General features: G+C 39.6%; 1 protein-coding gene and 1 long non-coding RNA gene across 4 annotated transcripts in view; one reads left to right on the forward strand and one right to left on the reverse strand.

The window, feature by feature from the left end:
- mettl15 (methyltransferase 15, mitochondrial 12S rRNA N4-cytidine) overlaps positions 1-27459 on the reverse strand; it is a 119409-nt gene that overhangs the window by 81603 nt on the left and 10347 nt on the right. The gene's annotated exons all lie outside the window — the stretch shown is intronic.
- LOC309493471 lies at positions 10100-14241 on the forward strand. Its single transcript, XR_014203950.1, has 2 exons — positions 10100-10209; positions 10365-14241. It is a non-coding gene; the product is annotated as an uncharacterized lncRNA (long non-coding RNA).

Consider the following 27459-nt stretch of genomic DNA (forward strand, 5'->3'; position numbering starts at 1 on the left):
ACCTTGAAAAATATCGATTTTCGATACCACAGAGAAAAAAACTGCCACAATATTAAGGGGGTATTTTTTTTTTTTTAAATCTAAATACAGCGGGGGAAATAAGTATTGAACACGTCATCATTTTTCTCAGTAAATATATTTCCAAAGGTGCTATTGACATGAAATGTATACCAGATGTTGGTAACAACCCAAGTAAGCCATACATACAAAGAAACAAACAAAAATTAAAGCTGCAAGCAGCGATGAAAGGGCCCTCGCACCCGTGCCATCGTCACTCGTTGGCTTTAGGAAGACAGAGCATGGTTGGGCAATGTGCATTTAAGGAGGTATACAGTATATAGTAGTTGCTAGCATGTTTAGTATGTTTTTAGCATGCTTAGTACACAATAGGTATGTGGTTAGTACTGCATTACTGTGTTAACCAGTTCAGTTTCTGTTGGCAGTAGGTGGGGTTATATATCTGAATATTGCTTTGTAGATGTGTTCAGTGCAGGACTTTTATCAAGTATGTGAAGTTTGGGGCAGATTGGATATTGTATGTTTGAGTTACAGCAAATTCATATTTAATTGTAGTAATAGTATGGTTTAGTACTTATAGTGTTTACTAGTATGTTTTAGCATGTTTCTAGTATGTTGGTAGGATGTTAAGCACCTACTGGCATTTTTTTAATATGTTATTAGGAGTCCACAACAGTGTTTAACATGTCACTTCCTGTTGCCAGCAGGTGGCGCTTTGACTGTAACTGAATATGAGCATTGTCATGTGTTCAAGACAGAACGCTTATCAAAAGTGTGAAGTTTGGCGCAGATTGGACATTGCCTTCTTGAGTAACAACAACATCCTGTTTCATTATATTAGCAAGCTTTAGCACTTAGCTTAGTATTGCTAGCATGTTTTAACATGTTTCTAGCATGTTTAGAAGTCAATGGTATTTTTAACATTTTGCTAGAACGGCATCAACGTGTTAAACATGACACTTCCTGTTACCAGTAGGTGGCGCTATTACTATAACTGAATATTCTCATGTAGATGTGTTCAGGCCATGACTCTTATCAAACGTGTGAAGTTTGGGGCAGACTGGACATTCCGTGCCTGTGTTACAGCAAATTCCTATTTAATTGCAGTAATAGCATGCTTTAGCAATTAGCTAAGTGTTTGCTAGCATGTTTTAGCATGTGTCTAGTATGTTGTTAGCATGCTTAGCACTTGCTGGCACTTTTTTATATGTTATCAGGAGTTCACAACAGTGTTAAACATGTCACTTCCTGTTGCCAGCAGGTGGCGCTATGACTGTAACTGAATATGAGCATGGTCGTGTGTTCAGGACAGAACGCTTATCAAACGTGTGAAGTTCGGGGCAGATTGGACATTCCATGCCTGAGTTTCAGCAACTTCCTGTTTCATGGCGAAACATCGAAATTTGTCAGGCCGCCGAGGACCCGCCCTTCGACGAAAACTCAAGATCTTCGCAATTTAACGTCGCAAAGGCCTTAAGATTACACTCACCAAATTTGAAGATGATCAGATTAAAACTGTAGGAGGAGTTCGTTAAAGTACGAGGCATGAAAATGGCAAAAACTGCACAAAAATCTGAGAGGAAGTTGAAAATGGCTGACTTCCTGTTGTGTTTAGGGCTACGCTCCAAGAGACTTTTTTGTAGGTATTAGGTCCTTACATGTATGTACCGAATTTCGTAAACGTACGTGGAACATAGCGGGAGGCGCACTCCGTTGAACTTTTATAGGTGGCGCTATCGAGCCATTTTGCCCCGCCCAATTCTGAAACCTATATCAGATGTAAATTTTCGCCAGTTCTGACGCGTGTGCAAAGTTTCGTGAGTTTTCGAGCATGTTTAGGCCCTCAAAAATGTGATTAAATGCGGAGAAGAATAATAATAATTAAAGCTGCAAGCAGCGATGAAAGGGCCCTCGCACCCGTGCCATCGTCACTCGTTGGCTTTAGGAAGACAGAGCATGGTTGGGCAATGTGCATTTAAGGAGGTATACAGTATATAGTAGTTGCTAGCATGTTTAGTATGTTTTTAGCATGCTTAGTACACAATAGGTATGTGGTTAGTACTGCATTACTGTGTTAACCAGTTCAGTTTCTGTTGGCAGTAGGTGGGGTTATATATCTGAATATTGCTTTGTAGATGTGTTCAGTGCAGGACTTTTATGAAGTATGTGAAGTTTGGGGCAGATTGGATATTGTATGTTTGAGTTACAACAACTTCCTTTAGCATTTCTAACATGCTTTAGAACTTAGCTATGTGTTTCTAGCATGTTTCTTGCATGTTACATATTAAGTTTGGGGCAGATTGGACATTCCATGCCTGTGTTACAGCAAATTCCTATTTAATTGCAGCAATAGCATGCTTTAGCAAATTAGCTAAGTGTTTGCTAGCATGTTTTAGCATGTTTCTAGAATGTTGTTAGCATGTTTAGCACTTGCTGGCACTTTTTTATATGTTATTAGGAGTCCACAACAGTGTTTAACATGTCACTTCCTGTTGCCAGCAGGTGGCGCTTTGACTGTAACTGAATATGAGCATTGTAATGTGTTCAAGACAGAACGCTTATCAAAAGTGTGAAGTTTGGCGCAGATTGGACATTGCCTTCTTGAGTAACAACAACATCCTGTTTCATTATATTAGCATGCTTTAGCACTTAGCTTAGTATTGCTAGCATGTTTTAACATGTTTCTAGCATGTTTAGAAGTCAATGGTATTTTTAACATGTTGCTAGAACGGCATCAACGTGTTAAACATGACACTTCCTGTTACCAGTAGGTGGCGCTATTACTATAACTGAATATTCTCATGTAGATGTGTTCAGGCCATGACTCTTATCAAACGTGTGAAGTTTGGGGCAGACTGGACATTCCGTGCCTGTGTTACAGCAAATTCCTATTTAATTGCAGTATTAGCATGCTTTAGCACTAAGCTAAGTGTTTGCTAGCATGTTTTAACATGTTTCTAGTATGTTGTTAGCATGTTTAACACATGCTGGAACTTTTTTATATGTTATTAGGAGTCCACAACAGTGTTTAACATGTCACTTCCTGTTGCCAGCAGGTGGCGCTATGACTGTAACTGAATATGAGCATGGTCATGTGTTCAGGACAGAACGCTTATCAAACGTGTGAAGTTTGGCGCAGATTGGACATTGCCTTCTTGAGTAACAACAACATCCTGTTTCATTGAATTAACATGCTTTAGCACTTAGCTAAGTTTTGCTAGCATGTTTTAACATGTTTCTAGCATGTTTAGAAGTCAATGGCATTTTTAACATGTTGCTAGAACGGCATCAACGTGTTAAACATGACACTTCCTGTTACCAGTAGGTGGCGCTATTACTATAACTGAATATTCTCATGTAGATGTGTTCAGGCCATGACTCTTATCAAATGTGTGACGTTTGGGGCAGATTAGACATTCCGTGCCTGAGTTACAGCAAATTCCTATTTAATTGCAGTAATAGCATGCTTTAGCAATTAGCTAAGTGTTTGCTAGCATGTTTTAGCATGTGTCTAGTATGTTGTTAGCATGCTTAGCACTTGCTGGCACTTTTTTATATGTTATCAGGAGTTCACAACAATGTTAAACATGTCACTTCCTGTTGCCAGCAGGTGGCGCTATGACTGTAACTGAATATGAGCATGGTCATGTGTTCAGGACAGAACGCTTATCAAACGTGTGAAGTTTGGGGCAGATTGGACATTCCATGCCTGAGTTTCAGCAACTTCCTGTTTCATGGCGAAACATCGAAATTTGTCAGGCCGCCGAGGACCCGCCCTTCGACGAAAACTCAAGATCTTCGCAATTTAACGTCGCAAAGGCCTTAAGATTACACTCACCAAATTTGAAGATGATCAGATTAAAACTGTAGGAGGAGTTCGTTAAAGTATGAGGCATGAAAATGGCAAAAACTGCACAAAAATCTGAGAGGAAGTTGAAAATGGCTGACTTCCTGTTGTGTTTAGGGCTACGCTCCAAGAGACTTTTTTGTAGGTATTAGGTCCTTACATGTATGTACCGAATTTCGTAAACGTACGTGGAACATAGCGGGAGGCGCACTCCGTTGAACTTTTATAGGTGGCGCTATCGAGCCATTTTGCCCCGCCCAATTCTGAAACCTATATCAGATGTAAATTTTCGCCAGTTCTGACACGTGTGCAAAGTTTCGTGAGTTTTCGAGCATGTTTAGGCCCTCAAAAATGCGATTAAATGCGGAGAAGAATAATAATAATAATAATAATTAAAGCTGCAAGCAGCGATGAAAGGGCCCTCGCACTCGTGCCATCGTCACTCGGTGGCTTTAGAAAGACAGAGCATGGTTGGGCAATGTGCATTTAAGGAGGTATAGTAGTTGCTAGCATGTTTAGTATGTTTCTAGCATGCTTAGTACACAATAGTTATGTGGTTAGTACTGCATTACTGTTTTAACCATGTCAGTTTCTGTTGCCAGTAGGTGGGGCTATGTCTACATCTGAATATCGCTATGTAGATGTGTTTAGTGCAGGACTTTTATCAAACATGTGAAGTTTGGGGCAGATTGGACATTGTATGCTTGAGTTACAATAACTTCCTTTAGCATTTCTTGCATGTTTTATGATGTTTCTAGCATATTACATATTAATTTTGGGGTAGATTGGACATTGCATGCCTGAGTTACAGCAAATTCATATTTAATTGCAGTAATAGCATGCTTTAACACTTAGCTAAGTATTTGATAGCATGTTTCTAGTATGTTGCTAACATGTTTAGCAGTTGGTGGCACTTTTTTATATGTTATTAGGAGTCCAGAACAATGTTAAACATCACTTCCTGTTGCCAGCAGGCGGCGCTATGACTATATCTGAATATGAGCATGGACTTGTGTTCAGGAGATAATTCTTATCAAACGTGTGAAGTTTGGGGTAGATTGGACATTGTATGCTTAAGTTACAACAACTTTCTTTAGCATTTCTAGCATGATTTAGAACTTAGCTATGTGTTGCTAGCATGTTTCTTGCATGTTACATATTAAGTTTGGGGCAGATTCGACATTGCATGCCTGTGTTACAGCAAATTCCTATTTAATTGCAGCAATAGCATGCTTTAGCACTTAGCTAAGTGTTTGCTAGCATGTTTTAGCAAGTTTCTAGTATGTTGTTAGCATGTTTAACACTTGCTGGCACTTTTTAATGTTTTTATATGTCCACAACAGTGTTTAACATGTCACTTCCTGTTGACAGCAGGTGGCGCTATGACTGTAACTGAATATGAGCATGGTCATGTGTTCAGGACAGAACGTTTATCAAAAGTGTGAAGTTTGGCGCAGATTGGACATTGCCTTCTTGAGTAACAACAACATCCTGTTTCATTGAATTAGCATGCTTTAGCACTTAGCTAAGTATTGCTAGCATGTTTTAACATGTTTCTAGCATGTTTAGAAGTCAATGGCATTTTTAACATGTTGCTAGAACGGCATCAACGTGTTAAACATGACACTTCCTGTTACCAGTAGGTGGCGCTATTACTATAACTGAATATTCTCATGTAGATGTGTTCAGGCCATGCCTCTTATCAAACGTGTGAAGTTTGGGGCAGACTGGACATTCCGTGCCTGTGTTACAGCAAATTCCTATTTAATTGCAGTATTAGCATGCTTTAGCACTAAGCTAAGTATTTGCTAGCATGTTTTAACATGTTTCTAGTATGTTGTTAGCATGTTTAGCACATGCTGGAACTTTTGTATATGTTATCAGGAGTTCACAACAGTGTTAAACATGTCACTTCCTGTTGCCAGCAGGTGGAGCTATGACTGTAACTGAATATGAGCATGGTCATGTGTCCAGGACAGAACGCTTATCAAAAGTGTTAAGTTTGGCGCAGATTGGACATTGCCTTCTTGAGTAACAACAACATCCTGTTTCATTGAATTAGCATGCTTTAGCACTTAGCTAAGTATTGCTAGCAAGTTTTAACATGTTTCTAGCATGTTTAGAAGTCAATGGCATTTTTAACATGTTGCTAGAATGGCATCAACGTGTTAAACATGACACTTCCTGTTACCAGTAGGTGGCGCTATTACTATAACTGAATATTCTCATGTAGATGTGTTCAGGACAGAACGATTATCAAAAGTGTGAAGTTTGGGGCAGATTGGACATTCCATGCCTGAGTTACAGCAAATTCCTATTTAATTGCAAAAATAGCATGCTTTAGCACTTAGCTAAGAGTTTGCTAGCATGTTTTAGCATGCTTCTAGTATGTTGTTAGCATGTTTAGCACTTGCTGGCACTTTTTTATATGTTATTAGGAGTCCATAACAGTGTTAAACATGTCACTTCCTGTTGCCAGCAGGTGGCGCTATGACTATAACTGAATATGAGCATGGTCATGTGTTCAGGACAGAACGCTTATCAAACGTGTGAAGTTTGGGGCAGATTGGACATTCCATGCCTGAGTTACAGCAACTTCCTGTTTCATGGCGAAACATCGAAATTTGTCAGGACGCCGAGGACCCGCCCTTCGACGAAAACTCAAGATCTTCGCAATTTAACGTCGCAAAGGCCTTAAGATTACACTCACCAAATTTGAAGATGATCAGATTAAAACTGTAGGAGGAGTTCGTTTAAGTACGAGGCCTGAAAATGGCAAAAACTGCACAAAAATCTGAGAGGAAGTTCAAAATGGCTGACTTCCTGTTGTGTTTAGGGCTATGCTCCAAGAGACTTTTTTGTAGGTATTAGGTGATTACATGTATGTACCGAATTTCGTGCACGTACGTGGAACGTTGCGGGAGGCGCACTCCGTTGAACTTTTATAGGTGGCGCTATCGAGCCATTTTGCCCCGTCCAATTCTGAAACCTATATCAGATGTAAATTTTCGCCAATTCTGACGCGTGTGCAAAGTTTTGTGAGTTTTCGAGCATGTTTAGGCCCTCAAAAATGCAATTAAATGCGGAGAAGAATAATAATAATAATAATAATAAACAGAGCAATTCCAAGAGGGTCCTCACACCATCGGTGCTCGGGCCCTAATAAACAGAGCAATTCCAAGAGGGTCCTCACACCATCGGTGCTCGGGCCCTAATAATAATAATAATAATAAACAGAGCAATTCCAAGAGGGTCCTCACACCATCGGTGCTCGGGCCCTAATAAGTTCAGAAATTAAGTTATGTGTAATAATGTGAAATGACACAGGGAAAAAGTATTGAACACATGAAGAAAGGGAGGCGCAAAAAGGCATGGAAAGCCAAGACAACTGCTGAAAACTTACAGTAATTAAAAAGCAATCCAGCCCCCTGTCAGTGGAAATTAATAACAGCTGGTTCAGTCCCAAATGATGGCCTACAAAAAGGTCTCATTGCCAAGGTGTCACACAAGACACATCTGATGATGGGTAAAAGCAAAGAGCTGTCTCAAGACCTTCGCAACCTAACTGTTGCAAAACATAATGATGGCATTGGTTATAGGCGCCATTCTAAGCTTCTGAATGGTCCAGTGAGCACTTTTGGGGCCATAATACGGAAGTGGAAAGACAATAATTTCACCATAAATTTGCCTCGACCAGTGCTCCTCGCAAGATTTCTGATAGAGGAGTTAAAAGAATAATCAGAAGAGTTGTCCAAGAGCCAAGGATCACTTGTGGAGGGCTTCAAAAAGACCTGCAGATAGCAGGTACTGTTGTCTCAAAGAAAACAGTAAGTAATGCACTCCACCGCCATGGCCTGTATGCACGCTCACCACGCAAGACTCCATTACTGAAAAAAAAGCATGTTGAAGCTCATTTAAAGTTTGCTACACAACATTTGGAAAAGCCAGTGAAATACTGGGAGAATATAGTGTGGTCACATGAGAGCAAAATTGAACTGTTTGGATGCCATAATACACACCATATTTGGAGGAGAAATGGCAGTGCACATTACCCTAAAAACACCATACAACTTGGTGTTGGCTCTTGGACAACTCTTCTGATTATTCTTTTCACTCCTCTATCAGAAATCTTGCGAGGAGCACTGGTCGAGGCAAATTTATGGTGAAATTATTGTCTTTCCACTTCCGTATTATGGCCCCAAAAGTGCTCACTGGACCATTCAGAAGCTTAGAATGGCGCCTATAACCAATGCCATCATTATGTTTTGCAACAATTAGGTTGCGAAGGTCTTGAGACAGCTCTTTGCTTTTACCCATCATGAGATGTGTCTTGTGTGACACCTTGGCAATGAGACCTTTTTGTAGGCCATCATTTGGGACTGAACCAGCTGTTATTAATTTCCACTGACAGGGGGCTGGATTGCTTTTTAATACTGTAAGTTTTCAGCAGTTGTCTTGGCTTTCCATGCCTTTTTGCGCCTCCCTTTCTTCATGTGTTCAATACTTTTTCCCTGTGTCATTTCACATTATTACACATAACTTAATTTCTGAACTTATTTTTGTTTGTTTCTTTGTATGTATGGCTTACTTGGGTTGTTACCAACATCTGGTGAAAATTTCATGTCAATAGCACCTTTGGAAATATATTTACTGAGAAAAATGATGACGTGTTCAATACTTATTTCCCCCGCTGTATAACAAGTCTAGAACATGACAATGAGGTATATTTTACATGAACAAAAATGTCCTGAGGTAGTGTACTTGTTCAAAAGCATAAATGCTGGTTAATACATTAACGTTATTTGATGAACAGATTTAAACGCAAACGTGCGTGCATCACACGCGAAAACCATGCTCACTGGATCGACATGAAGTCAAGTCAAGCACCTTTATTTATATAGTGCTTTTAACAATACAGATTGTGTCAAAGCACTTAACAGTATCAAATTGGAGGACAGAGTTGTCAGTAATGTATAAATAATAAGATTAAACATTAAATTTTCAGTTAAAGGCATTTCATTATTGAATTCAGAGATGTCATTGTGTAGCTCAGTTTAGTTTAATTAGTATCTGTGTAATCAAATTAATGATAATCGCTAATGAAGGCAAATTGCAGAATTAAATAATAATTTTTTGAATAAAGTTAAATAAGCTAATTTAAGTTAATTTACATTTGACCACAGTTAAAATATTTACTTGTCTAAGATTCCTCAGTCAGATTATATTAACTTTAAGAATTACGGTGAAAAAACGAGACAACACACTCATATCAACAACAATACTAGGCCATCTTGGTTAATGTTTCAGAAATCGTTAACCTCATAGCATAATTGCCTATCACAATTTGGCCAAAAAATGACTTAGACAATTATGCTATGAGGCTAACGAAATGTTAAAATGAGAAGAGTTACCAACCTCTCGAAATTATTTATATAGATCCGGGTGTCGGTCTTTCAGGTGCTTTGCTATATTAGGCCCCGATCACACCTGACGCGTTTTTGCAGTGAGAGGCGCCTATTTTCAATTGGTTTCCTATGGCAGCGAGCGTTTTGCGCGCTGTTTATGCGCCTGCTGCACCTCGCGTTTTACCGCCTGCTGCACCTCGCGGTTTCGAACCTGAAAAATGCGTTAGGTGTGATCGGGGCCATAGGGTGCACAGCGCGTTTTTTATGTTGCTAGGCAACCACTGAAACAGCTGTCCTGTCAGTCAAGTAAACGTCAAATCAGCCTTTTATTAACTTTATTTACTTTCTGTTAACATTGTGGTAGTTACGGGTCGTGAAGTCGTTAAGCTCCTGGTAACCCGCGAGAGCACCACAAGTTTATCCTCCATCATCGCACTCTCCGGGCGTTCAAGCAACTAGCTTTCATCACTAAAACGGAAGGCCCGCAAGGCGCAGCAGGCGCATAAACAGCGCGCAGAACGCTCGCTGGAAACCAATTGAAAATAGGCGCCTCTCACTGCAAAAAACGCGCCAGTTGTGATCGGCCCCATTCACTTCACTTTCGCTATTTAACCAGAGCGAATGAGACGAGTGCGCGTGTGGTGTTTGTCAACGCGCCTTTGGAGAGAAGTGAAAGTGACAGCTCGGCTAGTATCAATACTTCGGGAAATTAGTATTGGTACCGTTCAGATATTTCAGTATCGATATTTATCGAAATATCGGTATTTTTGACAACACTAGTGGATATCCATCTTCACCCAATAAAAGTAAATACACAATTCTTATTTAACTTATGATTGTGTTTATACATTTGAGCTACTATAATTATTGTTTATCTTCATACTGAACTGTCCAGTCCATACAAAATTACAATTAGCATATATTTTTGTTAAACTAACAGTGAAAAGTGAAGCTGCTACTGTCCCTGATGTCTTTACCACCTCACACCAAAGAGTAAATAAATGGGGTGTAAATTATATGTTTAGTGTTCTTATTTCATTCTATTCAAGAGGGTCTACCTTTCCTCATTAGATAGCTTCATTAGACATCCAAAGATTTCAATGGATAGCCAATAGGATGAAATGGGACAATTTCGCTGTACGCTTGGGGTGTGACAGTAAAGGAGGCCGAAGGGACACAGAGATTTTTTCCGTGGTGTCACTGCGCACAGTTAATTACCCACAAGTGACACCTCGTCAGCTCACCTGTGGATTTGTGTAAATCAGTGAAAGGTTTCTCAGTTTGGCTTGAGTAGGCGGCATCTCATTGTGCTCCATGCATCTGTACACCTACTCCCATGTGAGAACACTACACTAAGACTCACACTGAATCTTCCCACGTGTTATGAAGCCCTCTCTGAGAAAACTTAACTTTGACATTCGCTTCGTTTCATTAACAACTCATATTAGGACTTGACAACACAACATTCTATGTGTCCAAAAATAACATTTTAAAATGAAGCTCTCACAATGGTTCAAACCACGCTTTTCAGCTATTTCTAATTTTAACATAGGAGCCATAAAGGTATTCTCCTCCTCGGGAGCCTGATCAAACAGTAACATCCTCCAGCTAAACTTTATAACCTTGATGGCTTTGAAAGAGTTGTCTCTTCTTCTAAAACCATAGTGACGCAAGATGCAACATCCCAGCATCAAATGCGACAACCTCTGACTACCTCTACCATGACGAAAGCACCGAGCAAGCCCAAAATAGCATACCGGTCCCGTGGGACAACCACTGGGTGTTGGCTCGGAGCATCTCTGTTTTGTTTTTTTTTACCCAGTTTTCTCTGAAGCTTTCTTTTCTCTTGGTCACCGGTTTTGTTTATGTGCAGGGCTGACAGGTGAATGGGATTGATGCAAGAATCTGTTTTTAGCTGGATCAAATAAAACGTGACTAAAAAATTCATGTCTCCTACAGCATAGTCAGACAGCAACCTTTTTTATGGAACGCTGCCCCTTTAAGAAACCTGCCTTCTCCACTGCTGGAGATGGACGTAACAACTCCCAGAAGGATTTGGCTATAATGGGCTTGGCATTTGCAATGGTGATTGACACTGAAGACGAAGTGAGTCATCTGCATTGATATTTCATACAGAGTGGTGTTGAAGGCCGGGCTCCCTGGTCTTCCAGGACCAATGCAGCTTTGGGAAGAGAAGACAGGTGAGACGTATGGCAACAACATGAGAGACTGCAATGGAAGGGCAAAGTGGTCTTTCACAAAGAGAAGAAATCCATATCGCCTCTTTCAGTGACACGTCACAGGTTGGTCAGGGAAGTAGAAAAGGGTCTGTTCATAATGATAGTAATAAATGAGAAAAGAAATGAGAAAATAGAAACCCATCAATGAAATAGCACAAGTTTTGCAAAGTTGTTTTGTATGCTAAAAAGGCCTTCCAAGCTGCATTTTCTGCCTTTGCCAGCAGAGGGGACAGGAGAGTAAGGAGTTACTCTGAATTTCAAAGTACACTCAGGAGGGTCACTGCCGCCAGACAAAGAGTTTCCAGTCAAGCACACTCTGTCACGGCCTGCCAAACTACCGTTTGTGTGAAAAACGCAAGGCACGCATCAACAAGACAAAGCCGTGGCAAAGAACAGATGACCCACATGTATTTGCAAACAGTGGCAGTCGAGTACCTCTTCCCACCTTGGCATACAGCACCGGCAAACATGGAGCAGGACCAGAGACAGATAGAGGAGTCAATAGACCTGTCTCTCAATTGCTTGCTGCAATAAGTGAAGAAGGCCAGCAACCTGAGAGATGGTACAAATTCTACCCGTGTCTCCCATGCCCAGTTCAGTTACAGCAGGGGATCTAAAATATCAACCAGGGGAAGTTTTGGAAATATCTCCTTACACCAACAGACGCACCATTAAGGAGAGAGACCGACGAGAACAGGATCGCTTTTCCTCATCATGTGGTTGCCATGGTGCAAGGGAGATGGGGGGGGGGGGGGGTGGCTTGTTACTTTTTTTTTCCATTCTGTGTTCAAGCTTGACACAAGATTCAGTTTACATGTAATTTGTAGGTGCTCTAATGGAGCGCATGTATCTGTCGGGCACCCCACTCGCAAGCTTGTGGTAGAATATCTGGGTGGACGACGAAAAAAATGTTTGTGCCACTTACTCTTAAGCAATAGGTTGAATCTATGGCATCTCTGAACATGAATGTAGTATCAAAACTACAGGCACCAAACAAATGCCCTCTCTGTCCATAACAAGTCATTCTCACTGCACACTTTCATCAGTATAATCTCACACTTCAACCAAAGATTAGTTCATTTATCGGACTAGGCTTGAGATTGAAAAGAAAAAAAAAAGTAAAATTCACATGCATCCAGGCCTCCAGGCCTTAGAGAGGCTGTCAAACTCTGCTGGGAAAAGGGAGTTTCCTCTATAATTACCCCCCTTGTCACTAATTTGCATAACTAGCTGGATGATTGACGCCCGCTGACAAAATCCTGCAATGTAATAACTATATTTGTACACCTCAATGTTGTATAGCTGTGTGTCTAGCATAGCAAATGTAGCTGTGAGCACACAATGTGGGTTAGGAATCAAATAAAACGGTGTGAAGCACAGATATGCACGCTGAATTTCTATTTACAAAGCATTACTTTGATTTGCATTATTATTATCACTTTTTTATTTCAATCAACAGGGATGCACTGATTACAATTTTGACCAGTATGGACCATTTATTTATTTTATGTAAATAAGTAAACTATAACTCAAAAATCAATAATTTCAAATGCTACAAGTGAATTTAGGCATTGCAATATAAAGTACAGTATGAAAAATATTCATTTTGCTAAAATAACACTAAACAGTGTTATTAAATTATGCGTGTTTTTAAAGATTAATTTCAAGGAAGCATTAAAGGTAAGGGAGGCAACTTCAGAGAGGCTTGCTTCCCATCCTCCAATAAGATCCCATCCTCCCTTCAGAGCATATTTCAAAGTAATTTCAGTGTTAATAGAGTTGCAACAGAAATGCATTATTCCATGTCCGAGGTCGTGAACAGCTCCAGGTAAAACGTCACGGGTTTCCATCTCTTAATTACGGTAGTTATGACGTGAACGCAGCATAAGCTGGTTGTTTTGGTTCAGGAGGAACTGTAAAAGGTGACTGCTGTTTGTTTGTGGTGCTTGGTGACTGTCTGTCTACAACTCTGCAGCATAGCATCATGAAACACGCTGATGATGTGTGATGTCTGCACAAGCAGGGTGCGCGGAGGTTTGGAAATACATAGCTTGACAGGCAGGTAGGACATCCTATCATTGCATTCGGACCAAATGCAACGACTGGATGAAAATTGTTTTGGTCCTGAGACTTCCAAAGAAGATATATATATATATTTTTTTTTTATATTTAGACCACTTATATTATTTATTGCTATCAGGATGTGAAGAGCGGTCATTTGTAATTTGAATATGCAAGGTTTCTGGTATCATCTGCTTCCAGTTATTTTAGCTGTACAAAAATTATGGTTGCAAACGGGTATTTGATAACATACAATTTAAATGTATTATTGTAATCATAAGCACACTGAGTGTGAATAGTTTTATCCTTTACTGCACTTTGTTATTCTTCTAGTTATCTACCAATAATGGCTAACGAATCAGAAGTCTTGCACATTCACCGGAAATACCTTAAAAGGTTAGTTCACCAAAAAATGAAAATTCTGTCAGTAATTACTCACCCTCATGTTGTTCCAACCCCGTAAGACTTTCGTTCATCTTCGGAACACAAATTAAGATATTTTTGATGAAATCTGAGAGCTGGCTCACTCCTTCATAGACTACTTGGTAATTGATATCTGCCATCCCAGAAAAGTTAGTAAAGACATTGTTAAAATAGTCCAAGTGACTACAGTGGCTCAATCTTAAGTTCATCAAGCGACGAGAATACTTTTTGTGTGCAAAAAACAAAACAATAATAACGACTTTATTCAACTATTCATTTTCTTCTGTGTGGGCCTCTGAGTGAGTTCATGAAGTGTAACAGCGCTTCTGGGTTGTACATCAGAACGTAGGCTCACTATTGTTCTGACGTACAACCCAGAAGAGCTGCGCTGTTACACTACGTGAGTAATTACTGACAGAATAAAAAAATGTGGGTGAACTAACCCTTTAAGGTGGATTGTGCATCCCTAAAATTGTATTTAAAAAAAATGTAACTATGAAACCATCAATCTCATATTTACAAAACTGTCATGGTAGTTTTCACAGAAAGTCATTAAAGGAACCTAAAACAATCAGGACAGACATTCATGATGTGGAATCACCATTATGTTTTTCTCCTATCCATTTAATGTTAATAACTACTTTTGTCATATTTATGTTGGTCTAAGCTACAAGAATGCATGTCAAAACATGATCCAAAATGGCTTCCAGTAACATACTTGGCAAGCTGAAGGAATTTGAGTGATGGACGTAGACCAGGTGAATGCTCACAATCTCAGCCATGTTCTTGAGAGACAAAAGATTGACCCAGAAACACTTAATGCTGGAGAGGGCCACTGGACTCCTGCCAAATACTATACCACAAAGATTCTGGGCCAAAGAGAAAAAGAGAAAGGGGCTAAGCAACCAATGAAGTGCCTGCCAAAGGACAGGAAAAGCTTCTGAAAATTACTCTGTCAAGAGGAATTGTGTAGTTTATTGTACTCATTGAAGTAGACCGCCAAGATGCATGTGTTTTCTTGCTCTACAACGCTTGTTTGTATAGCATCCAAGAAGAACCAACCTGACATGCTTCCACGAGTCTACGAATGGATGGGAGGAGAGGGATAACAGTGGGAAAACATTTTTTCATTCTGCTTAAAGATGCAGCCCCTGCCTCCTTAACCACATGTTGTGTAATGGATTAGTCCGAACCCACACAGACAGAGCGCTTTGTGCCAAGGCTGTTTTTAACTGCCTCTTATTTGTCGAGCACATTTGTCTATTGTTAGTCTGACTAAATAGTAAAGAGTGACAAAAAACACACAACATTCCTTGGCTATTGAAGTCCTCACAGGAAGGCCTGATCCAGTAAAGAGCACAACAGAGGCCATAAAGTCAAAACAACGCTTTCACGTGCCACCGTAAAGCCTCACAAGAAGTGAGGTCGATGTTTGCAGAGTGTCTCACCACCACCTTGAATGATGGCTTTAGAGATTGGTGTTGACGTTGGCTTGACTGGGCGTGTGTGGGCAGTTTAAGGTGACTATATCTACCTCGCAGAGGGAAAGCCTAAGGCTACCGCGGCTAGAGAAACTAACCCAAGCTGTTAAAAGTTGTTCAGAGATATCTTGCCTGTCCCATGGACCACCCCCGGGTGAGTCTGCAGTAATGTATGCTGCTGTCAGTGGATGTTTTAGTATGGATGTTTCTGTACTGTATGGCTGTGTAGTGTGCTCATTTGCTCCCAAGAACACTGTCAATGTCCTATCACACTGCGCCTGACAGCCTCCCCGCCCCCATGCCACCAGCTCTGCCCCCCAGCTCATGAACTTTTTATAAGGACGACAGGGACATGTGTTCATTGGAGGTCTGCAGTGATACGATAACAGTTCTTTGTGCGCTACAGTCTGGTTGCGTCCTATATCTTAAACTATTTTAAACCTTACTCTCTTGCAAACTTGGCCATTGTTTGGCTATTTTTTCCCGCTAGTTCATACCTGCTTTAGCCTTGAATTAGTCTTCATGCCAATCTTAAACCCTATAAGAATTTTAAAAGTTGGTCTAATTCCATTTGAATAGCCCAAATCATCAGTGATGATAAAAAATGGATAAAGACGAAAACAAACTAAAGCCATCTCCCTCCCCCGGGGAGGTGTTTAACACATTACCCTCGGCATTAGCCAGCATGTCTTATTCAGAGGCTTTGTCTGTGTTACAAGGATGTGAATATTCTAGCACCTCCTGGGTCGGAAGAAGGGGGAAAGAGGGAAAACATACAACACTTGGATTTCTGTTCTGTAATCAAACCACGAAGTGGCCGCAGATATCATTGTTTATTTATCTTTGAACCCAATTTAGAGCAAAAGGTCTTTACACATGAGACATTGAGTTATGAGGTAGGAAGGTTTGTACTTCTCCAAAATCTACCTTTCGTACTCCTGTCTGACTGGCATTGATAATAGATTTATCTCGAGGCACTGAGGCCTCGAAAAGGCCAAGATCCTTCACTCACGTCGACGCATCGTGAGAGAGAGAAAAGTGCGAGACAGGCGATAACAGAGATAACTTTTGAAAAATTAGCCCTATTGATTTCTGCCATGCTTTCGCATCTGGTTAACTGCCTTGTCGGGTGGTAAAGACTTTAATAGGCCTGCAGTCAGTCATGCGGTGACAGATTGTGGGCTCGGGCCCATTGACTAAGCAGAGTTTGGGGAGGGAAGATCTGATGGAGGACCCCCTCAATCCTGCAGGGAGGAGAGTTGGAGGGGGATAAAGATAGGTGATGGATAGCCCAAGGAAGGGATTTATGTCTGGATGGACGCCTCCGCAAACGTCACAGGGTGTTAACTATGGCACATGCAGCTCCTGTCTCTACCCACCCCTTTCTCTGACAAGTCCTGCAAAACTTTCCCTGCTGACAGGCTTTCTTTTACGCACTAGACAAGGAGTGAAATCTTTGCTCGTGTCTAGGAGAGAAAGCTCCTCAGAGAATGTCACTGTTGGGGTGTGTGGCAGGGTCTTTATTAATTAACCTTCATGTACCCTTGTAACATTTTTCCTGGCCAACATGTTCCCTTGCAATTATAAGCAGGTCTCATCATGAGCTTGATAAAAATGTGTGCCATAACAACAGGGCTTTTCATGTAGTACAGTCCAAAAACTCTGAATTTCAAGGATTTCAACTCTGAATTTCAACTCTCAAGGATTTTTCAATGGGTTTTTATAATGGAAGTATCAAAGGTCTGTGGTAAACATTACTTGTAAACACTTGGTTGTTTTGTTCTACAACATAAATGACACACAGTCGACTCATAGCCTAAATGTTCATTTTGAATATTTGAATCGATAATTTAATAAATGGAGATATTAAAATTTGATACCATTTTGCCTAAAATTAAAATGACTCAAATTAATCATTTTAAATGCTACAAGTGAATTTAACCATCACAACATTCCAATGTAGAGTATGAAAAATGGATATCCATTTGGAGATTACATTTAACAGTGTTATAAAATCAAGATAAAAAAAACATAAATGTTCTCATAATATACACTGCAGCATCACCTCTTTTCTCACAATGTTAAAACGGTTCGATAAAGGGTTCTGTCTGTCTAAACCCCTTCATTCCGAGAACCTACTCTGCTCTGATTGGTGAGATGGTCCAGTCTGTTGTGATTGGTTTATCGCTTACAGCGCATGTTGGAAACAAAACTTCCATTACCATATCAGAATTCAATCTCCTCGTTGTAATTTGTTTCAATTGAACATTCGCAAAACCCGCCCCCGGCCCCTTTAGTTACTGTTGCTATGTCCGACAAGCCATGCCGCTCTCACGCCACACATCATGTTCTCACGCAGTGAAAAATACATGGCTGATCAAAGAGGACACTGACAACGCGCCGACAGACAGGACAAACCAGGTTACTTTTGATATGAAACAAAGTCTCAACTTTCAATTGTGGTCCTTTTTTAAAGAAATTTAAACAATAAATACCATTTTGTGGCTCTTTAATGTGCCATGACAGATCGCTGTAGCGCCTCAGTTAAAGCTGCTCGTGAAACGATCACCTCTTCCTTCTAGTTAATTTATAGCATCAAATAAACATGAATGAACAGAAGAAATGTTGCTTCAACCGCGGAAAGACGTCAGTGCACAGCGTTTTTCAAGTTAAAATCTACCGACATTAATCTACTTACTCTCCTGACTGCTTTGTCGGACAAAATGTCGGATTCGGTGGATGGTGGATTATGATTGGTCAGATTTCCTGTCAATCAAACTCCCTGCGAACAGTGAATTTAAACCTTCGTAGGTTCAAGCACTTGTTTCTTGGTTCTTTATTTGGGAAACAATAACTCAATTTGTCCTGAACTTTGATCTTTGAAACTTTGAAGACATTTTACATTCACAAACAGCTATAAAAAACATTATATGAAAAGTAACATCCGAAAGAGCATAATAGGGGCACTTTAAGTGAGTGTTAGACGCCAAAGTTAATTTATAAGTAAAAGTAGAAGAAATTAGCATGTACAATTAAATACCTAGTATCTACCAATATTATATATATCTATCAAGTATCTTCAGGTCATTTCTATCACAGATATTATTTTATTCATAAATTAATATAAGAAATTAAAGGAAATTCCAGAAGGAGTCCATGGTGACTTAGCTCTTCAGGTTTGCCTACAATTTGACACCACGGCTAATCGGCTCTACATATGCAATGAAATTTAACATGTTAGCATCTTAGTCCAAACAAAAGTTCAGAAAAGCACAGAGAGTCCTGAGCAGATGTCTTCCTCACACAGTAAAGTATGCTAACAAGCTAAATTTAGCCCAAACAAGACTTCAAAGAAGCTTAGCATTTGTCTGAATGGAGAGAAGAGCCGCTGTCTTCCTCAGGTTAAATTTAGCATTTTAGCATCTTTTGCCATCCAAGCAAGTCTTCAAAAAGCTTAGCATTTATTTGAAAGGAGAATGCTAGAGCCACTGTCTTCCTCAGGTTTTTTCAGATGTTTACTCTGGCTACTCAGTCACTAGGGGCGAAAAAAGGGACTGAAGGGACAAAATGTAATGAATACAAAGCCAGCAGACACAATCTGCACAGTATGTTCAAACACAGCATGCATCACGACAAATACAATATGTGCAGAACAGGCCAATTGTGGAGCCCTCTGTGACGTACACTGTACACACACATACCCACACCGACCGTTTTAAATTATTGAGTATCACTGCATGCCGCATTGGCAATAATGAAATGTTGGAGAAAGGATACAGCGGCGGTGTAGCTCTGACTCTGGCAGTAGTGAATGACAGCTGATAATGAGATGTTTTGATACTAAAGGTGAGGGAAAGCTGGAGAGAGACAGCGCCTGTGTGCCTCTATGACTCACACACCCATCTGAGAAACTATAACTCCTCTCTCCTTTCTTTCACCCTCTCTCTGTTCTTTCTCTCTCCGCAGGAACTAGGAAGCACTACCTTGGTTTCATCAAAACACTTATTTATAAGCATGGCAGGCCAACTACATCATTCATCATTGTTTTCATCAGAGATGAAAGAGGATGGTGCAGTACTGTGGTAGAGGTCTGCTAACCCGACCTGAGCCCGATGGGCCCAAAAGAACTCACGGGTTTCGGGTCGGGTTCGGTTTATGATTCTAATCTGTGATGAGCGATCACCGTTTCCTGCATCAATGGTTTAACCATAAAAACATCTAGAAGATGGGCATGATTGTTAGGAATCTGCTTGTGTGAAACGCTAAGGAAAGAGACATGCAACAAAACATTCTATGGTTTAAAATGTTTTCTCAACATTGTACCATGGTATTCTTTAAAAATAATGTGTAAATAACGGAATGGAAACAGTATACACTTACCAGGATGCAGTGATAGTATCAGATGGTGATACTGAAATTCATTTATCATGGTATTTACATGGTAGTACAATTGTATTTATTGTAACACTAATCAATAAGTACCATGGTATATAATATATTACCATGGTATTATCATTTGATATCAGCACTGTACCACAGTATCATCACTGCAGAAAGACAGACTAGCATTAAAGTTGCAATGTAATGGAAATTGTGGCAAAACTTTTCTTCTGTATATTTAAGTACATTTGAAACAGATTATCCACAAAAAAAGAATTTAACCAGGAGTCTAAGACTAAGTTGACACTGTGAGCCTTAGTGCTCAATTCCGATTTACTGCTCAGATCCACATTTTTCACATTGTTGTTTTAAATGTGGCCAATATAAGATTCCAGTGCGAACACACAGATCATGGCCCTGAACTGACCCGCATGCGCTAAAGTACGATAAAAAGACGTCAAGCAGCACACTGTAATATGGACGTAAACACAGAAGACATTAAGCAAGCGATTGCGCGTTTATTTATAACGTGATGTGCCAACGGATTTATGCACAGGCAATATTTTTTAAAAAACAAAGACGAGGATGTGAAAAAGAAGAGAGCTGAGTTTTTAAACATTTATTATACGAACATTTGTGTTTTGCTTGTATATAGAGCTGTCACTGTGATACTCTGACACATCACTGTCCTTCACTGACTACCTTTCGCAACTGTCTTGATAAGTTCGGGTATGTAAAATCTTTGAAGTGACTCCCATGAGCCCAGAATTGTGACGAACGCTGATCTACAGTGACATAAAAGTCGCATGAATTCCGATATGACTGTTCAGACTACATTGCAAAACATCTGATCTGTATCAGATTTAGTACCACATATGAAGGCTACGTTCACACTGTCAGTCCAAATCCAATCATTTGTGTATCCGATTGGAATCTGATCTAAAACTATGTCCACACACTGTGTATCACAACTGTTCAGATCCGATTTGTGAGTCCATGCAGCTCTCTCGTTTTCCGGAATATCTGCATAGATTTCTATGGCAATGACATTGCAATTTTAGGCATACGCCAAAAACAACAACAACAACAACAACAACAACAACAACCGCACAATGGAGGGGTTTGCATTGCAATACAGATGTTGTCTTATTTACAACATGACAATGTGTAGCCGAAAAACAGATCTGGAATACTGTGTCTTATCAGGCAGCAGCAGAAACATAGGAGTCTCTGCCGGTTTCAAAACATGTCTCCGTAAGGCTATGTTGTCATTTTCTGCTCATCCGGCACTTTGCAACAACACAACCTTGTTTCTGCAGCGACTTTCAGCATGTTACCTATAACAACGTCTGACGTTTCCGTTTTATGTGGCGTGAGAAAGTCACATAAACCATGCAAAATCCGATCGGAGCAGTAAGACTGAAACAGATTTCCAGAAATGCGATTTGAATAAGATTTCAAACAAAATATGGATGTAGCTTGAAATGGATTTGTAAAAATCGCATTTCATGTGATTTTTTGCCATTCACACTTGCTAAATCTGATCAGATTTCATTTGTATACAAAACGGATTTGAAATGACAGTCTGAACGTAGCCAGTGTGAACGTATCCGAAGTGGCACAAATCGGAATTGATTCCCTTGCAATCCATCAGATTCCATGTGGTTTGTGCTGTTCACACTGTCATGAGAAAAACAGATCTGAGTCACATTTGGGCCATATTTGCCTGCAATCTGAACGTAGCCTTAGTTCTGTCCATCGGTTGTTGATTGGATGGAGGCAGATCTGAATGCGAGCTTGCAGTCAATTGCAAGAAAGGTGCAGGGTTTAAGTGGACTAAATGATTGGAGAAGTTTGACATACGTCACCAGAGAGAAGTCTTTCGTTTCACTAAAAGATTGAGATGACATTTTTATAAAAAATTACACGGTCATGGTAAAAAAACAAACAATTAATGCGTGGATGAATCACTCACAATAAGATAAATAAGAAAATAGGGGGAATCTCCATTTACTTTAACATTTTAATAAAATAAAATAAAGAAATTTTGAAAAACTGAGTCAGGCTATGAGTAAATCTCTTGTCCCACAAACAGAGCAAATTGTTTGTCCCGTATGTAGACAGGCATGCTCTCTTTTCAGAGTGAATAAGGTTTAAAGTCCAGCCTGCAAAACTGGGGTATGATTCAAAAGATCTGCCGATACCAGAGGGCCTCCTTTAATATGCCTAAATGAGAGCAAGACAAAAAAACAAGGTCATATCTGATCTAGCACCCTCTATTCAACAGCAGCCCTCGATAGAGCCGGGCCTGTATTTAAAGAGCTCTGCTCGCTTGGATGAAGCAGGGAGTATAACATTATTGTCGGCAAGCTATAGGACAGAAACAATACATGCTATATTTAAACTCTAATGAAACCAAATTCAGAATAAATGCTCACGGTGGGAGGGGGAAAACAGCTGGAAGCCTGGAAGTAACTCTTAAAAGTAAGAGAGAGAGTGAAGGGAAAGAAAAATAGGGAAAGAGATGGAATCCATCCTGAAGGTGAATTTCATGCCAGTAGATGTGGACAAAGGAGGCGCTGATCTGTGACTATTAGGACCTGTAAAGAGAGGTCTAGTTAAATGAAGACAGTCTTGTAAAAGAGTGATGATAGAGTGAGAGAAAGAGAGACGTGAAGGATGGGATGAGGAGTTCAAGTCATTTGATTATGTTTTAGAGAAAGGAGGAGAGAGATGAAAGGAAAGAGAAGGATATAGGGATGGAAGGATGGATGGGTGGAGAGGGACAGAGATTGTGAATTGTGCAGTGGATAAGGCCTCTGACAGACGGAGCCCTGAGGCACAGCATTTTAAGACAGAGGAATTAGCAGTTCATAGAGGATTTTATACAGTAAAGGCTGCTGGATGGGGGAAGAGCACAGGAAGAGTGCACAAATGCAACCTACTTACAAAGAAATAGTTAAAGGCATGGGGTTAAATCGGGCTGGAACAATCCAGAACGGCCCAACACCCTGAGTGCTGCAACTCTCAGTTCCATGTTCACCCCTACTTGTTTCCATATGGAGCAAGAAAAAATCCCATTCTCATTGATTTCTAGCGATAACATACTCATCTTTCAAGACAGACCTACCAGGAGCTCCGTGATTGTAAGGCACAATGTGCTTCTGTATAAACCACAAGTCAGCATTGTCTTAATTAAAAAAATATATTGTTCACAATTTACATTTTACCCAATACGCGTAATCCCGAGGAGAGATCCACCAATCAAATAAGTCTGTTTCTGTGGAAACAGGAATTGCTGCAAAGGAGCTCAACAGTGACTGCCCACTCCAATAAATCATTACGAATGACGTAATCGAGAGTGAGAGTCTCTCTACACTCTCAAACTATAGATGTGTATATGTTTGGATATCTTCCAATAAACTTTAAATATATGGAATTTTATACTTACAATCAATGAAGGCGTTATATTGCACTGTCGTTTCTGATTTGATTACATCATTCGTAATGCTTCAAGGGATGGATGAGTATTTCAATGTCTCATAAAAGGCAGTCTAGTGCTTTTGTCTTTTTTCAGACTTTCAAATATTTTTTTTGCCTTTGAATGAAAGGTTTAATGTTGTGATTCATCTCAGAGCTGGTTGGTTTGATTCAAGAACTCTTTATTGAAAAACTTTGAAATGCCTATGGAGAAAATATTTACAGAACAAAGACCGCTTAAAAGTAGACGGTCACAGTTGAGCTACTTTTTACAACGAAGAACCAAAAATCAAACTTGATTGAGGGCCGTGGGCCAAAAATACAGTAAATGCTGCAATATATTCAATTTTGTTTGCTTTGTTGCATTTTTTTTAATCAAGTCACTTATATTCTCTACATTTCAATGCAAAAATAAAACAAACAAAAAGATAAATTAGAAATTAAGATACGTTTCAATAGTATGTTTTCCCCCCTATTATTTCCTGCCCAGTCATCACAGGATATTTTTACATTTTATATACATCGAAAGAAATACACTCTTTACATTTAAAAAAAAAAAATAGAACTTTTGAAAATAATGTGTGTTTTGGTGCTTTAAAGAACATATAATCAAATCAACACATCATAATGAAAATCAATAATCTCTAAAGAGGATTATTTGCTAAATCTTTCTAGATTCTAGAATGAACCATCATTTTTAAGAGTGTGTTTTTAAAAAAATGAATAGGTAGGTGAAAAAAGCCAACAAATACAATACAAATATTTGTAATAAAAATTCTAATTTATGAATTACAAACACCTACTTTTACATAAATTTATTTCTGGGCTCTCTACAACAGCTGAAATATGACTCATCATTCATAGTGGAGTATATCCCCAATGGGCCCTAAACATGATGTGCTGAGAGACTTCTTCACCCGCTCTAAGCCCTCCCTCCTGAGCTTACCACCTGTGCAGGTAATTCAGAGTAAATTTCCACTGCCTCTGCTGTTAAGAGTCCGTCATCAGCACCACCCGAGGAGTTTCTTTTTCTGACAAAGTGTTTCCTGACAATAGACAAGCCCAGCACCAGCACCAATGACACTAATGTGGGACCTGCACAAAACTAAAAGCTACAGAAACTGCTTCAAAACTGGATCAAAATGGGCAATTATGCTAGCTACAAATGAAAAAAATAGATATATTTGAATAGTGATGCACCGATATTAATTACAGATTTCTGCACCGATTTCTGGCCATTACAGATAATTATTGTCATGTCATAACATGTCATATCATGTCGTGTCATGTCATGCACATTTAAAATGCTACAAGTGAAGCAAGCATCACAAAATTATAAAAACAATTATATTTATATTGATATCTGCTAAAGATGACATGTAACCGTGTTTTTTAATTATTAGTGTTTTTAAAGATTAACTTTAAATAAGTATTATGATGCTAAAAATAGGTTGAAATATTCAATATCAGCTGATATATTTCCAAAACCATCTAATAACTGAAATGAAACCAATAAATTGTGCATCCCTGATTTCAAAATGCAAACATTTTAGCAATCAACATGTTTGCTTCTGTGTGCATTTATAGATAAAAATTCCTGATTGATTGAGCCAAAGTAATTTTCTTTTTTCTTGTCTCTTTTTCCCCAGGTGAGGTCCATCAGGTGAAACCCAGCACTGCACAGGGTAATGCATACAGCCCACCTGACCCTTGAGCTTCTATCGGTGTCTCTCGACTGCTTCCATTTCAGCCAAAGCAGATGAGAGCCCCAGCTCCGCTGTAACCCAAACACCCCTCACTTATAATACATAACCAGTCTTTTCACTGAAAAATGCATACACATGCCTGGTCTGGGTGTGTATATGCTTGTCAGACTGTGTAACAGATATGTACCTACATGTAGTTAGAGGCTATACAAACAACAGGGGTATGTTAGAGTTTCCAGGTTTTGCACATTCCACAGTACACTAGAACCTTTTGACATTTAGTAATATTTGAAAGGAAACAGAAGAATCTGATAACCTAAAAGAAGATATAAATCAACAGTTGTGTGAAAAATAATTTAAGATGGATGTTTTAACACCCAAGCGGGGGGAAATAAACATTAAAATAAATGAAAAGAAAAGAATATTTAAATAAATTAAAATCTTTCATTTTAACTCTAACCAGAAAAGTGACAAATCAACATTTTGTAAGATAAATGATCTAAACTGAATGTTGTAACAAATAAATAAAATAAAATAAAATATTAAATGTGCATTTATTTTATATGGAAAATGCTTTATTTTCTTAACTAAATACGTTTTTTTGTGATCATTAAAGCTGAGATTGGCATAATATTAGATATTATGCATAGGACGAAGCTATATTATTATTTCTTAATGCAAAAATCCACATGCAATGAATCCAAAAACATAACATTTTAGTTGGCGGGTTAAAAAAGGCTTTGCTTACGGCCCTGGCTCACCGTTCTGCCCTCAAGGCATTTATACATCTTATAGGCAACCATAACCAACCAAGACACCTGCTTCACAACAGCAAAATGAAACGCCATACATTACAATTCCTGTCACTCATAAAACCAGAATGGGCCCTCATCACTATTACATCCATCCATTTAGGAATCAGCAGGAGCCGGTCACAAGCTACCTCAAAGCATGAGTCTGTGTCTCACAAGGACATCAACACATATAGAGCTAAACATTTAGCATTACATATACCATGTATTGGACTGCATTCATCAGTCAGATACATAAGGCCAAAGACAGCACTTTAATTAAATCAGAAACAGCTTTCAATTAGTTAGTCTAGGCCATGGCTGGGCAGGAAGGCTCTGTGTCAGGAAGCTGACTCATAAAGCACAAAAACTTTTTGTTTTTTTCCCTTTCTCCTTGCCTCCCCTCCCTTTAGGGGAAGATGTGTCTGCTGAATGAGATCTACGAGTGATTAAAAATGAAGAGAGGGAGAGGACAACTAAAAAAGAAAAAGTACAGGCCATCTGACCTTCTGTGAAGCGATTGCGCTTCCGGCCCTGGACACAACCCGTGGTGCCTATTGACACCTGGCTCCCCAGCGTGGGATCAATGGTGCTAAAAGACACTGAGGATCAGCAAGAGGCTCTGCAAGCATCCTACTCCGAAAGCTTTGCCTTCATGTTTTGCGTATAGTTTATTCAGTTTGTGCATTTAATTTGGGTGTAAAATATTCAGATTCCAATCCCAAAATTAGCATTTCTTCAAAGTTCAGCATGAGCTCACCAGCAGAAAACAGCAGCAGCTGTTGCTGAAGCCTCACCTCCAAATCTCCACTTACGGTAAAGTTTGACATCAAAACCGCGAGTCGGTGGGAGGGAGGCTAACAATCACAAATACATTCTCAGAGCCTCGTTTTCACAAGCGAGAAAGCATCTGTCAAGGAGTTTACCAGAAAACAAGTATAACGGTGACGTAAGACAATATCTAGTGTTGCCCTTAACCCCAGTGCCCCTATTAGTGCACCTGCATTAAATGCGATCATAACGTTTGACACCCCGACACGTCAGGGGCCAGGCTTCAGCATGCAAATTTGGTGCAATAAATTATAGAGAATCATAATTCAAATAATAGCATGCCTGCGGTTTCTGAGCTTTCATGCAAACCCCAATCAAGGCCATGTTGCTGTGATGAGTCATCGCTCTATCCAGCTGTCCACGGGGCATACATCTGATTAGCAAGCCCACGCTCACCCGGTAGGCGCAAATGTAAATATTGTAATAAAACCCTTAGTAATAACTCCCGTGTCTTGGAGAGGCTTCACTTTATTTATTTTTCCCCACATTTCAGTAATATTGTTTGAAGGAGACTGCATACTTAAATATCAGTTATTAAAGCAAACGTTCAGGTGTGGATTTCCAGAAACCATTCTTCAACTTCAGGCTTTTTTTAAATCTCCCACGAGGAGCTACTTGCATCATTAGTGTAATTATCCTTCACATCATTGTTGGAGTTATTTACCATCAAAGAAGTGGGTGTTTCGTTTCACCTACATAGCTGCAGAGTGGCACGCTGCTTGGTGACTAATACGCCGCAATATTTACAGTTCTTTTCCCCCGTGTCCCTGAAGCGAGAATAGAGAGTTTTCAAAAA

The sequence above is a fragment of the Leuciscus leuciscus genome (assembly GCF_965113295.1).
Source record: "Leuciscus leuciscus genome assembly, chromosome: 2".
Classification (NCBI taxonomy): Eukaryota; Metazoa; Chordata; class Actinopteri; order Cypriniformes; family Leuciscidae; genus Leuciscus; species Leuciscus leuciscus.